Genomic DNA, 14,938 nt, shown 5'->3' with positions numbered 1-14,938 from the left:
TATAATGAAATGATAGACCTGCCAGGTGCAGATGCTAGAGATATTGCTAATGAAAGTAAACTTGATTTGCTTGACGAAAAACGAATAGACCCTGATGAGTACACGTGCGCAGTTGATTTGCTTGAAGGTTAGACCATAGAAAATGTTTTCCATTTCTATTTACTGCTCCTAGAGCCCTAGAGGGCTAACATTTATTTTGAGCCCTGATATCTGAATTACTTTAAATGCTTGCAGAATCTTCAAATGTTGATGGACATACAGATTCTATGGAGGTTCTTGTTTCATCTGTAGAACAAGAGTCTGGGCCATCTGAATGTTCTTCTGGAAAACACATTATTTGCCATTCTCAAGAGGTCAAGGCGTAATTTATGTGTATTTTCAAAGTCTTTTTGTTACTATATGATGAAGTGAATATCTAAATAAGGAACATAGCGATTATTGTTAGTGTTTATGGTTCTTTGAATTCTAAAAAATTTTCTTATGGACTCGCCTTGGATGTTTATTGCATTCCGTGTGGAAATAATTACACCTAGTGCATGGTTAAACTTATTTTACAGTCTAGTGCGGGCCCATCAAATATCATCCATACTTTAGCAACAGCAAATAATATGAACCTAAAGTTAATTCAGACATAGTAGAGACTAGAGACATCTAAGTGCAGTCAGAGTGCTCAACAAGTAAAATACATAAAGTCATGTTTATGGTGTTAGGCGAAGTGCTACCCACCATGACTTTGTCCCTGAAATTTTTTTGTCTGCATTGCAAGGTGAATTAAGATATATAGATAAGCTTAAACTTTCTGGGCTATATTTTGTTATTATGACGCTACTTTCACTAGCTTTTGCAGGTTGTATTGGATGAGGAGAAGATATGGAAACAGATTCGTGTCGTTCGGAAGATAGTAGGATATGAAGGCACAACCCAAGCATCATTGGTTGATGAATTGAAGGCTCTCTACATCTTCGCTGGAATTGAGCCTCCCAGTTCTCTCAATGAGAACTCATGCAACACCTCTGAAATCAAGGAAAAACTCCACTTTCTCATGTCCATAGTTGGAATTAAGTTGAATGTGGCTTAGAGCGTGACACATCTGTATATTGTTTTCTGCATACTTCAGTAGCATTTGTTTTTTCTCTTTGGATTTCCTTATGTTAAAAATTGAATGCAAGTTGCGGAACATGATGGATTTTTCTTTTCCTTTTGCGCATATCGATTAATTTGTGATTCATTCGGAAATCAAGAATTTTTTTCTTCATGATTTATCATGCCGAGTGAAATGGTTAATGTGGATGATAAAACGCAATTAGTCATATGATTATGTCTATACATTCACATGTTCGTATATGATTATTGTATATTTAATTTATAAGTTAGTTAGCTTACAAGACGCATGGCTAAAAACCGCAAACAGAGCGTTACAAAAAGCTTAAAATAGCTGACATGGTAAAAAAAATGCAGAAACAATGAAGAGGGTCATCAAGAAAAGGATCTGATTCAAGTACCCTAGATTATACATATATTATACTTCTACAGGACCTATATTTGTTCTATCTACTCGTTCCGGTTACTTTTTCTTTTCTTTTCTTTCATTTTTCACTGTATGTTCATTTATATCTACTATTTCTGATATCAATTAGTCATAATAACACTTAAAATTCACGCACAGAAAGAAACACTAAGAAGAAGAGAATATGAGTGTGACTCAATAAGACTTCATTTTGAACACTCAGTAAGATTTCATTTTGATCAAATTGATTGCGATAGCCGTACACTAAAGTTGCCTTTTGTAGGCTACAATTTATAATATAATAATAGTAAATATTTCTTTAACTACGAAGAAAGCTAATACTACACCATGTGATTTATTTGCAGCTTTTTCAATTTGAGGATTTTCGTGAATAGTACCTACTTTACTGTTGCCTTCTAATAACCCAATGAAATTGTACAGCTTTGCCATAAGGTAATAATTAGTTAAATAAAAACTTGAGGTGCATATACTTGATTTACTGCTGAAATTGCCTTCCTTAGATCAAGTATGCATATTAATTACTTCGAGCATTTTTTTTAACTTAGTAAAATAAATTACATTTTAATGATTTAGTAAAAATATCTTCAATTTAATTTTTAATGAAATAATATTCGATCATTACTTCTTTCTGAGTTACTAGCTTTTAGAATTTATGAAACCAAATATTTATGTATTGAATTTTTGTATAATACAATTATTAACTTGTTATCACAAAATATCATTGTAAAAGTATTTGCTTCTAATGTATTTAAATGGATAGACATCAAAAGTTCTTAATAATTATAATCAAATTTCTCATTAAATTTGGAATATGACCCTACAATATTATATTTAGTTATCATCTTTCACTTTCAAATAAATTTGACCCAAAAATATTTTTTTTAATTAAGAACTTTGTTGTTTCTCACTCACTCAATTTTGTTTGGAAATTTTTTTATACTAATACTTTCTTTCAAGCTCACAATACTAGTATTGAAACTAACTAGCTTTAATAGTAATTTGATATCTATTAGTCGTAATAACACTCAAAACTCACGCACGCACAAAAAGAAACACTAAAAGTAAGAGAATATGAATGTGACTCATTGATTGCATTAATCGGACATTAGAATTACCTTTTATAGGCTACAATTTATAATATAATAATAATAAATGTTTCTTTAACCATGACTAAAGCTAAAACTACTCCATGTGATTTATTTGCAGCTTTTTTAATCTGAGGATTTTCGTAAAGTACCTATTTTAGTGTTGCCTTCTAATAATCCAACGAAATTGTATAGCTTTGCCATAAGGTAATAATTGGTCCAGTAAAAACTTACAGTATATATACTTGATTTGCTACTGACAATTCCTCTAGGGTGTGAAAATAGTTAGATTATTAACATCACTAAAAATTAACGTTATATCTGAGATAGTGTATAATTATTATGATATGTCACTGAATCAAATCTTTTTTGCATGCACAGGTAAGCTAGCATTAGAGAGGCAACAGCTGGTGTTGGACGCATTTTCTATTGTTTCGCTAATGGGACTTTCCTTATCGATCACTAAACTGCTTCGGTTTCTTTCAGTACACAATTCACGAAAACAAGGCAACAACTATCGCCTAAAGTTACCAATCAGCCTCCCAAAATCCAGTGCTCCAATTGGGAGGGTCACTACCAAAGTGGCATCATCAGGTTGCATGCCAATTTGCAGCATTCTGGTGAAGATATATCAAGAGCTTATTTATAGTTTCTACAATACACATGACAGTCTATGATAGAGTTCAAGGCCAGGTGACTAAATCCGGGTTTGGAATTTCCTCGAACAGTTGGTGTGCGGTTTTTATGTCAAGTGACTATACAACACATATGCATGAGCGAATTCCTAAGTAAGTATGAGTTTCAAATCCAAGTTTAAGGATGGAACAATGCAGTTGTTTCCCCAATCGCTTGCTTGCCGCGTCCTGCCTCTGTTATTTGTTTCTATTGCTGGTCTTCTTGTTGTTACTGTTGGATCTCGCGGGTGGAGGATAAGGAGGCCTTACACGGAACACTGGGTTTCTTTGTGCTCAAGGTTATCGTGCTTTGTAGTTGAGAAAGAGATAGTTGGGGTTTTTGTTCAGAAGGCATATCTTAATAGACATAACATGCAATATTTCTTTAATATTTATTTGTAAATATTAATTTTAAGTAATAAAATATTTAAAAATAAATAATATAACAATGATGTTTTTATCAGCATCTAATAAAAAAAAAGTCAATGATCAAAACTAAATCTTAATTTTTTAATATTTTAAAAATTAAATCTTAAAAAAATTATAAAAATTTATCACAAAACATATATTTACATGAACTAAAAATACAATTAAATTTAATATATAATATCAACATGAGTTTACAGTTTGTAATTAACTTTTTTTAATATTTTATAAAAAATATTTAATATAATTATATTTAATTTTTAATATTAATTTCTGCTATGCACTCTAAATAAGTTGCAGTTATCTTATTTAATATTAAAACGATTAAAAGTGTCATGACCAAAGATCTTGCAGAATGTCCTAGATTGTCATTTCTGTCAGTATAGAAAGAATAACGTTAAAACTAAAAACTGATTTTTCCCCCCCCCCCCCCCCCTCATAACATTAAATGCTTCTTTATATATATATATATAATACTTATATTTTTAGTTTTTTATTTTACTTTTATCCTGTGTTCATGGGAAAAAAATCTTTAAAAAATATACTGTTTTGAATAAACTTTTTTCATTAATTAAAATTTATTAAATGTCCACAAACATTATGTATATTTTATTTTTGATTTAATGAATCTTATTCATAATTTTATAATTTTTAAAAATTTAATTAATAATTAAAATTTTACTAAAAAAATGCATATATTCTTAATACTGCTCATGCTATTATGCATGTGAGCGTAATGGATCAGGACATTTATGTTAGGTGTTGAAAATTTTAAAGTTATTATATTTGTTATTTATTTAGAATAAAATTAAAATAAAATAATTAATTTTTTCATTAAAATTTTTAAATGTGTAATATGAAATATTTAAAGCTTCACTAAATTTAAAGTGCAAGGAGTATGAAGCATTATCAATTGTTTGTTAATTGTTACAACCATGGTGTTATATAAATTTATTCATCAACACCTCTTGGATAGTAAAAATTGACACCAAACCATTATAACTTTACTTTGATTGGGTTAAGATGTATCTATTTTTTATAATGACATGCCCAAAAGCATTTATCTATTTTAAATAATAATTTTAATTTTTTAATATAACTTAATTTTTTAACAAAAAATAATTAAAATAATTTATAACTAACATTTTTATACTTTACAATTCAAATGATTAATTAGATATCGCTGGTCACATGATTCAAAAAACTAATCTCAAAGACAAAAAAAAAATAGAAAAAAAATAAAAATATTGATTTAGTTCTTAAAGACTTGAAGTGAGTATTTTTAAAACATATTTTAATGATTAAAATTTATTTATTTATTTTCTCTCTTTAATTACTTTATACTAATTAAATGTTATATTATAATAAATTTGTTTTGTAGGAATTAAAGAATTGATTATACTTTATGGAAAGAGTTTGTTGATTAGATGGTTAATTTTCTAAACAATGAAAAATTTAATGCTTTACCTATTATGGTTATTCAATGATGTAAAATGAAAATATTTGATGGTATGATTCTTTATCTATATTGAATTGTGATAGTTATTATTATCAACAAACTATATTTTATGATTATTCAATTATGTTTATAATGGGATAAAGTTGTATATCAATCCTAACATAAAAGAGACTATTGATTACAAGAATAAATATGTTTTTTAATTATTTTTTATTTATAAAAGCATCATTATGTTTTGTATGATATTTTCTATTTTTGTTAACTTATAAGCTATCCAATTTATAGTATAAGATAAATATGAATGATGCAGGTATAAGTCAAGTATTAAGTCATGTCTGGGTACTATTTTATTTCAATAAAAGATGATTTGCTCCTAGTTTAAAGAATGACTATACATAAAATACCTGAAACAAATTATGTATGTTTTGTATTGAAATAATTAAATGAAATGCACCTAATTCTTTTTAAAACTATAAAAGTTATATTTTGAAGTTTCGCTTTGAAAAGGTTGAATTTGTTGTTATTCTTGTTTAAGTTATTAAAATTAAATATAAGAAATGATGACAATATGACTCATGTAACAAGTGTTTCAAGAAGTTAAAAGAAAATTGACATAAATTTGTTTGTGAAAATTGTCAGAGGTATATCATTTATACTCTTAGATATAAACATTACTATTTATAAACTATTCAATTTAAAACTAATTTAGTAAAATTTTTAGTAGATTTATTATTAATGATTTTTTTAGGTTTAAGCTGTAGGTTAATGCTATAGATTTTACTGGATCTGCATCTTTTATAATATTTAAAAATTTACTATCACAGTTAATTGAAAAGTCTGCAAAATAATTGAAAATAAAAATAACTTAAGTGGATTGTTTTGATATTAGTTTCATTTAATTTTTTATATTTGTTTTAATCTATATATTTTTAAATTATTAAAATTAACACATGATCTTTCTTAATATAATGTATAAAAATCTAACTTTAAGTTAAAATTAATAAATATTACAAAAAATATTAAAATTTAATTCTTTAAATATTTTATTTTTTATTAAAATTAATAATTTAAATTTATAGTAAAAAAGTAGACGTAAGAATAAAATTTATCATTTAAAATTAGTAATAATATTATTGTTTTACTATTTTGTATTTTGTCTATATATATATATATATATATATATATATATATATATATATGTATATATATGTATGCATGCATGCAAAGTATGCTAAAATTTTATGAATATCAAAAAGTGAGTAAATTAAATAATTTTCTTGATAATAATATTAATTAATTAAAATTTATACATATATACTTAATACTTGTCATAATAATATAATATACTTGTATTAGTAATAATATTATAGTTAAACTTCTCTCCTGTTTTTCTGTTTATGTGTTTGATATTGAAAAGAAAAAGTAATGAAAATTTTTATATGTAAATAATAATTATCTTTTTTATAGTTTGTATTTATGTTTTTGTATTTTTTATTTTTTAAGAAAATATCCAAAACTTAAATATTTTTATTTTTTAAAAAATTAATATTTTTAAATTTCTATTTCTAATTTTTATAGTTTTTAAAAATATTCTCACCTTAAATACTAACATTTTTTTAAAAGAATATTTTTTTATTCTAACTATATTATACTAAATATTTAATTTAACAAATAAAAATATAAATAATAAACTTCATTATGTGAGTTGCTAAACCTTCAAAATGATAGAATTCCAAAAAATAAAATTAAGAGAGTTTAAAAAAACTTTCTAATTTTTTTCTCTTCATATTTAATTAACCTTTAAACAAGAGTTCATATCACTAACTTCTTCCTTTTCTTTCTCTCCTCAACATGAAACCCAAATAAAAATTGACAAAGAATAAAATGAAAGATAACTATCATTTTAAGTGACGTATTTATAATTAATATTTCAATAAATATTTATTTAAAAATAATTATTTATGTAATAAATTTAACAATAAAATTTATTAAAATAAGTTTAAAATAACTTAATTTAATAAGTTATATAAAAAATATTATTAAAATAAGTTAAAAATAAAGTGAAGTTAAAATAAATTTTTAAAAATTATTATTAAAAATAATTCTATTATATATAATCATTTAAAAAATTATAATTTATATTTAATTATTAAAATATATATTTATTTTAAAATAAAATACATATACATTACACATGCTAATAACTAATTATTTATTAATAACATCATTTAATTTTAAATTTGTCACACTATCATAAAATAATGATAAAAAATTATTTTAAAATTTAAATATGTAAAAATAAATTTAATCAATTTTAACAAAAATTAATGATATATTTAAACTATACTTTTATTTAGTGGCTTAAATGTGTCTTTGATTTGTTGTATAATTGACATGTATATTTTAACAGTTTAATAAAAAAAATTTATTTCAATTCTGGTGGCTAGTTCAATAAGTCTCAACTAATAAAAATAAAATAAAATAAAAATATGATCCACTACTAAACATGTAGATGATAAATTAGTAAAAGATTGTTTAAGTTTAATAATATTAAAGAGAGACTTTTGACCGTCCATAATTAACATTATGTTATTTATTTAGTTTGACTTGACACAAATTAGAATCATAGTAAAAAAATAAATATTTTAAATATTTAAAAATCATGAACAACCAAAAATAAGGAAATATCACCTCATGACCATAATTTCATACAAACAATTTTAAAGATTTAAATTATATAAGAGTCTAAGGTCAAGACACTCACAATACAATAAAGGAATCATGTAAGGAAGCCACTGGTACAATGAAGGAATCATGCAAAATGTCACTTGTTAAGATGAGTAGAGAAGGATAAATAGATTATTAATGATTTTATATTTAATTGAAGTGGCTCCAAAAAATTATATTTATATTTATATTTAAGTATGTATACCTTATTAATTATTTGTAATAAATATCAATAAAAGTTTATAATTTTTTTAATAATATACTGACACTTTTACTTTTAACACAATGTGTTAAAATTTATTGAAAATTAAAAAAGTACAAGAAAAAATATTAATTAAGAGTATTTATAATTTTTAATAAATTTTAAATAATAAAAATATGTTATAAAAAGTGTATTAGAAAGTAAAAAAAGAAATTTTTTTTTACAAAAAAATTAAAAGAAGTGATAGATTATTGGATAGTCTAAATAAAAATTAATTATTATATTAAAAAATTTATTTTAAAAAATTATTTTTATAAAATTATACAAATTAATTTTTTAAATACTTTTATTATAATTATTTAATAAACTTTCTAACATATATTTTGGTGTTCTTTTTAACTTTTAGATTCCTCAACTAAGTATAAATATTTTATTTATTATATAAATAGTAGGATATTGATAAAAAATATATTAATTTATATTATTTTAAAAATTCATAAAAATAAATAAATAGTAATAAAATAAAATTTTATTTTTTGTATAAATAAAAATAAAATTAGCATATTATTTTATTGTACATTGCACATTCATTGCACAAATATTTAAATTTAAATAAATTATATAAATAAAAATGATTAATATTTTTATTATTAATAAAAAATATTCTATTATGTACATGTCACTAATTAAAGAGATACACTCTTATAATTGAAAAATAAATTATTAAAATTAACTATCTTTCTTAATATAATGTATAAAAATCTAACTTTAAGGTAAAATTAATAAATATTACAAAAAATATTAAAATTTAATTCTTTAAAAATATTTTATTTTTTTATTAAAAATAAGAATTTAAATTTATAGTAAAAAAGTAGATGAGTAAGAATAAGATTTATCATTTAAAATTAGTAATAATATTATTGTTTTACTATTTTGTTATATATATTTATGCAAAGTATGCTAAAATTTTATGAATGTCAAAAAGTGAGTAAATTAAATAATTTTTTTGATAATAATATTTATTAATTAATTTATACATATATACTTAATACTTGCCATAGTAGTATAATGTACTCGTATTAGTAATAATATTATAGGTAAATCTCTTTTTTATTTATGTGTTTAATATTGAAAAAAAGTAATAAAATTTTTTATATATAAATAACATAATTATCTTTTTTATATTTTGTATTCATGTTTTTATATATATTTTTATTTTTTTAAGAAAGTATTCAAAATTTAAATATATTTCTTTCTTTAAAAATTAATATTTTTAAAATTTCTATTTCTAATTTTTATAGTTTTTTAAAAAATTCTTACCTTAAACACTAATATTTTTGAATTTTTTTATTCTAACTTTAGACCATACTAAATATTTAATTTAGTAAATAAAAATATAAATAATAAACTTCACTATATGAGTTGCTAACCTTTAAAATGGGAGAACTCCAAAAAATAAGGTTAAGAGAGTTTAAAAAAGTTTCTAATTTTTTTTCATATTTAATTAACTTTTAAACAATAATTGATCCCTAACTTCTTGCTTTTCCTTTCCTCCTCAACATAAATCTAAATAAAAATTAAAAAAAATAAAATGAAAGATAACTATCATTTTAAGTGGCATATTTATAATTAATATTTAATTAAATATTTATTTAAAACTAATTATTTATGTAATAAATTTAACAATAAAATTTATTAAAATAAGTTAAAAACAACTTATAACTTTTATATATAGATTGTAAATTCAATTGCTATTTGATTGCTAAATAATATATATATATATATATATATATATATATATATATTATCTATAAAATATTTATTAAATTGGAGTGAGAATTAAAGTTGCTCGCCCCTTTTTATGCAATAAAGATCAAAGCGACAAATAAAAATAAAGATGACAGATAAACAATGAGTTCTTTACCAATCTAAATAAGAAACCAAACCATATATGTAAGATCTATTTTAGGGCCAAATTCTCATTTTGATTAGGCGTAGAATACCTTGTCTCATTTTTATAGAATTTTCAATAATGAAAATGGCGTTCTAACCATTTTCATTCTATCTTTTTCGTGATTTCTGCAACAGTGACAAGCCAGTAGCTACCAATTTTGTGAAACCCTTGTTACCTGTAAGTAATTTCATGAAAGTGTTGCCTCCATCATCATTTATATGGTTAATTTTAGTATTCTTAATTTTCTGTGTCTGAGATTCCACCTTCTCTTTCAGTTTGAAAATTTTTCCAATGATGTAAGGTCAACATATACTTTTATTTGTGGGCTTCAGTTGTCCTTTACTTATTTTAAGGTGGATGAGTGTCAACTATTTATTAAATAATAATTTTTATGGTTAATTATATGTTTTACATTAAAAAAAGAGGTATGCAGTTCCTCATCTTAGATTTTTATGATTTTTTTTTTTTGGTTTTATCAAACAAGTTTTATGGAAAAACTCGAATGAAAAAAGGTTAATAGAGAGTATTTTTAATGTGAATTTTAATTTGATATAATTTTTTTATCTTCATCTTTACGAGATCTTATGGATTTTTTTTTCCTTACTGTTAAACAGGATCACCTTCACATAGCTTGGAATAGTACTGTATCGGTAAGATCCGTCTCCATGTTAACTTATATTTCTTCAATTTTTCATTCAATGTAAATTGAACTTCACAAATCACAAATTAGTACCTTTTCATGGTATGAGCACAAACCTTGGAACTGATATGGTGTAATCTTCCTCTAGCTTCATATCATACAGATAAAGTTCGATTTCATAAATAAATTAATTAGGCGTTTTCTTATTTTACGTCACTCGTTTGTTATTTTTTGTCAGTTTTCAGATTTACGTAGCAGATTGAGTATATTTGTTTAAGCTTTTAAGAAAAGTGATTTTTAATGATATAAAAAATAATTAATTTTTTAAAGATTTTGTTTAAATAAGTTACTTTTTATTAAATTATATTTATAAAATATACTTTTACTTTTAAAAAATTCTCTAACATATTGTTTAGTTAAAGTGAAATAAAGAAGACAAAATGATATTTAATTTAATATATATTTAATCTATATAATAATAAACTTATTTATTTCACTTCCCCCTTTTACTCGCTCTCTCTCCTTATAAATTAAATAAAATATCCCTCTCCTCAATTAAAATATCTTTCAACTCCTTCCATTAAAATATCTCCTATTTTCTTTCTTCAATTTAAATAAACAGTGAGTCACTTCTCATTTAAAGCTGAGTATCACCCCTCATATCCTTAACTACCTGTGAAGTTCACTGGCTCACTTTTTTCTTGACCGATCTCATCATTCATTCATCGTATCATTCTTGCCACAGGTTCCTGTGATAACTGGTTAACTATCCACAGAGTCAAGTCAGCTATAATCGAACAAAACATATTAATGTTGATTCCCATTCACATAAACTACAACAATTGTACTTTATATTTAACAATAAATTACAATTATTCTTACCAAACTTCTTCCACCACTTTTCCTCTATCATCTTGCCTAGCTTGGCATGCTTAACATATACTTGCCAACTCGCAAGTGGGTTCGTGTTCTATCCCAACCATGTCATCGCAACTATGGTGATTCTTATACTATATATATGCCAAACACAGCTTTATGTTGAGGGTAGAAATACTAATTCCAATTCAGTACAACGAAAAAAGATGCAATTGATTTGGTCAGATGTAAATTGATGCTAGGGTAAAAAGTAAATGTAGTTCAAAACGCAAAGTATTGATATTTTATTTAACTTTTATTTTTTTTTAAATGATAAGACATGCAAAATAATAAAGAGAAATTTTAATCACTGTTAGCTTAAAGTTGATTATATTTATAAAATACTTAAATTTAAATTAATAATAAAGAAACTCTATTTTTTACTTTAAAAAATTAAATTCTTTTATTTTTACTGTACCAACAACACCCTTTTTAATTACATTGAGCTCAACTTCCAAAGATACAACATTTATATATAACATTTATAAATCCTATATAATAAGAATCTGTACTTCTAATAGATGATATTTATAAGCTGTCTTTTAAGATACTTCTTTATAGCACAATTATTATTTCTATAAGAATCTATATTTGTCGAAGAAGCTAGCACAAATTATACAAAATTTGTGAGGGAGATGTAATACATATGAATATTGAATCTTCATACATCGAAAAACATTATTAATTAACGTAACTTGTACTTTGTATAGTTTTTTTGGTTGTTAAATTTTTGCGCTTTAATAAGGAACCGTGATAATATAGTTCATAAATATCGACCTTCATTTCTGTCTCAATATGTGGCTAGCTATTCAGACTTTTAGATCTAATGAGTTTGAATTTGTAAAGTCAATAATATTTTTACATATTTCTAGTAAAATAATTTGTTGTTAGTTTTAAACATTGTTAAACAATAAACTCAAATTCTCTCTCTCTCTCTCTCTCTCTCTCTCTCTCTATATATATATATATATATATATATATATAATTTGATATTGTGAAGTGAATTACTGTTTAATATTATATATATGATTTTCTGCGCACATTTCAGGAAATTTCAGCTGTTCATTATGGCAAACGAAGGAACTAATGTGCGTGAGGTATTATCTTGTTAATATGTGTTAGATTAAAAATAATTTTGGACGAGTAAAGTATTTGGACATTTAACTTGAGTTATTATCATAATTTCAACAAATATTAATTCATATGTAATAATATTACTAGTGCTATTATGTGTCTGAGTAGATTGATTATATATCTTAGTCACCTTACTTTGCAAGTGGATTTTATCTCTTGTTCTGTTTTCACATCCAGCTTCAACCGTACGGAGGAAAATATGGTCCGAGGGCACGGGTAAGATGAGAATAATATGAATCATATATGAATTGGTTTATTCACATATAAAATATGTGGATAAATCTTTAAGATACTCTTTGAAATTATATGAATCATGTATTTTGATATTCGAAATTTTAATTTTTTATTTCTATCTAATTTATAAAGTCATTTATTTTAATTTTTAAATTATCATTTTACCTTCAAAATTTTAAATTAAAGTTGTTTTAAGAAAATTAAAATTAGATATTAAAATACATGATTTACACACAATTTTAAAGACTAATTGAGTACTATATGAAACTAAATTGTAAATATTTTGTTTTGGTAGGAGCTGGGGGTGAATCAAGCACCATTAACCCCCAATCGTTCCTTAGGTGGTACTAGTGGTTTTGGCCTTGATGAAGTAATCTCGAGCGCTAGTGCATCTTTGGCTGCAAGGTATTGATATAATCAGACACATATATGTAACATATATATGCGATATATAGCTGGTCACTATGCTGGTTTGATATTCCTAGCCCTAATTTATAGAAGTGGTAGGTCTCACCCTGTACTTGAAGTTGAAGCTGGGGACTCTATGATTATTGATCATCCTGTGCACCAACAGCAAGAAAAACCTTCAGCAGTAGCAATACCTCAGATCCCCCTTCCTTTTGCTGTAAGTATTTCCCAATCACATAGGTATACACATGCATAATTCAAATGCATGTTGTTAGTTCAATAATTTATATCTCTATCTATTTATATATGTGTGCCTTTGAATTCAAACAAGCATGGAGAATTAGAGAGGGTTTTCCAGGCTCCAAATCCTGAGCAGCCGGGTTTGTATAATATCTCTCAAGATGCTCCTCAGCCTGAACACTACTATCCGTAAGTTCCAGCTTCCTTGGATTTTACGCAATTAATAAGTTTGGTACATTAATTCTTGTGTACCATATTTATCTATGGATTAATTAACGTGACAATATAATGTTATAGGGGAGAAAAATACAAAGGCACGTATAATAGGAGTCGTGATTATTATTTGCATGTGTTAGTTCCATTAATTTGTTTTTATATCTCATGAATAATATTGTTACGTGAGTTAGTCATAAAAATGGATCTAATCCTTTATCTACAAGAGATTCATTGAAAGAGGAATAATAAGAATATAATTAGCTAATTAACTAGCTTTATTGGTGTGTGTGTGGAATTAAATTCAGGATCAGGAGTTCTATGGAAATGGGACCAAACTACGGAGGGTCCTTTGCTGTTGCTTCTCCGGTTACTCCACCGGTTGCTCCATGGGTTGCTCAAGGTTCTGTATTTGGTTTGGGTGGTGGTAGTTACCATCAGCTAACACCAAACTTGACACTGCCGCTGCAGGGGGAATCTTCTTCAAGAGTTCAGCTGCCTCCAATGCAGCAACCATATCCACAAGTACGTGTGAAATGAATCACATCCTAATTAAAGCAGGCCATATATAGCATCCTATATTATATTTGTAAAAGAGGATAAAGCGAATACTTGTTTGGTAATTCTTCTCACAGTATATATATGTTAATATGTATATATCATTCACGTTTTAATAATTAATCGCTTTTTGTCATTCAGAACCCACTTGGAGCTGCAATTGGTGCACCAGCACCCTGCTTTCCGGCGACAGAGTGGATCAACACTCCCAGTTATCAGCAGCCATATATGCAGTCATCCACTGGCCTGGGGTAATTAAAAAAATGAGTGTTCATCATATTGTATTTAGTATTTAGCATTTCTTTCTCTAACAAGAATCCGATCCTGACTTGCTTATTTAACCTTTAAATTAGCAATATATATATTTTGAAGTTAATCAGTTGCAATTTTTCATAAAAAAGGGCTACCCATGAGATGATACAGCCTGGAGGATTAAGTGGCTTTTACCCCGGCGGAAGCTCCTCGTATAATGAAACTCAATTCTCAAACATTCCGCAGGTACCCTTTCACTGCTATATAGATTTTCTAAAAAATTATTTTT

The 14,938-nt window shown here is 25.0% G+C and overlaps 1 protein-coding gene across 1 annotated transcript in view; it reads right to left on the bottom strand.

Moving 5' to 3' along the window:
• Positions 1 to 12,175: 12,175 nt before the first annotated feature.
• LOC113872305 (putative F-box protein PP2-B12) overlaps positions 12,176 to 14,938 on the bottom strand; it is a 31,152-nt gene continuing 28,389 nt past the window's right edge. Inside the window, exon 6 of the mRNA XM_027509754.1 lies at positions 12,176 to 12,185. The gene's annotated coding sequence lies outside the window, so the exon portion shown is untranslated. The remainder of the gene's footprint in view (positions 12,186 to 14,938) is intronic.

The sequence above is a fragment of the Abrus precatorius genome, unplaced genomic scaffold (assembly GCF_003935025.1).
Source record: "Abrus precatorius isolate BTA unplaced genomic scaffold, Abrus_2018 Scaffold7, whole genome shotgun sequence".
NCBI lineage: Eukaryota > Viridiplantae > Streptophyta > Magnoliopsida > Fabales > Fabaceae > Abrus > Abrus precatorius.
Note: the sequence above shows the minus strand (reverse complement) of the source record. Positions and strands in the feature narration are given on the sequence as shown.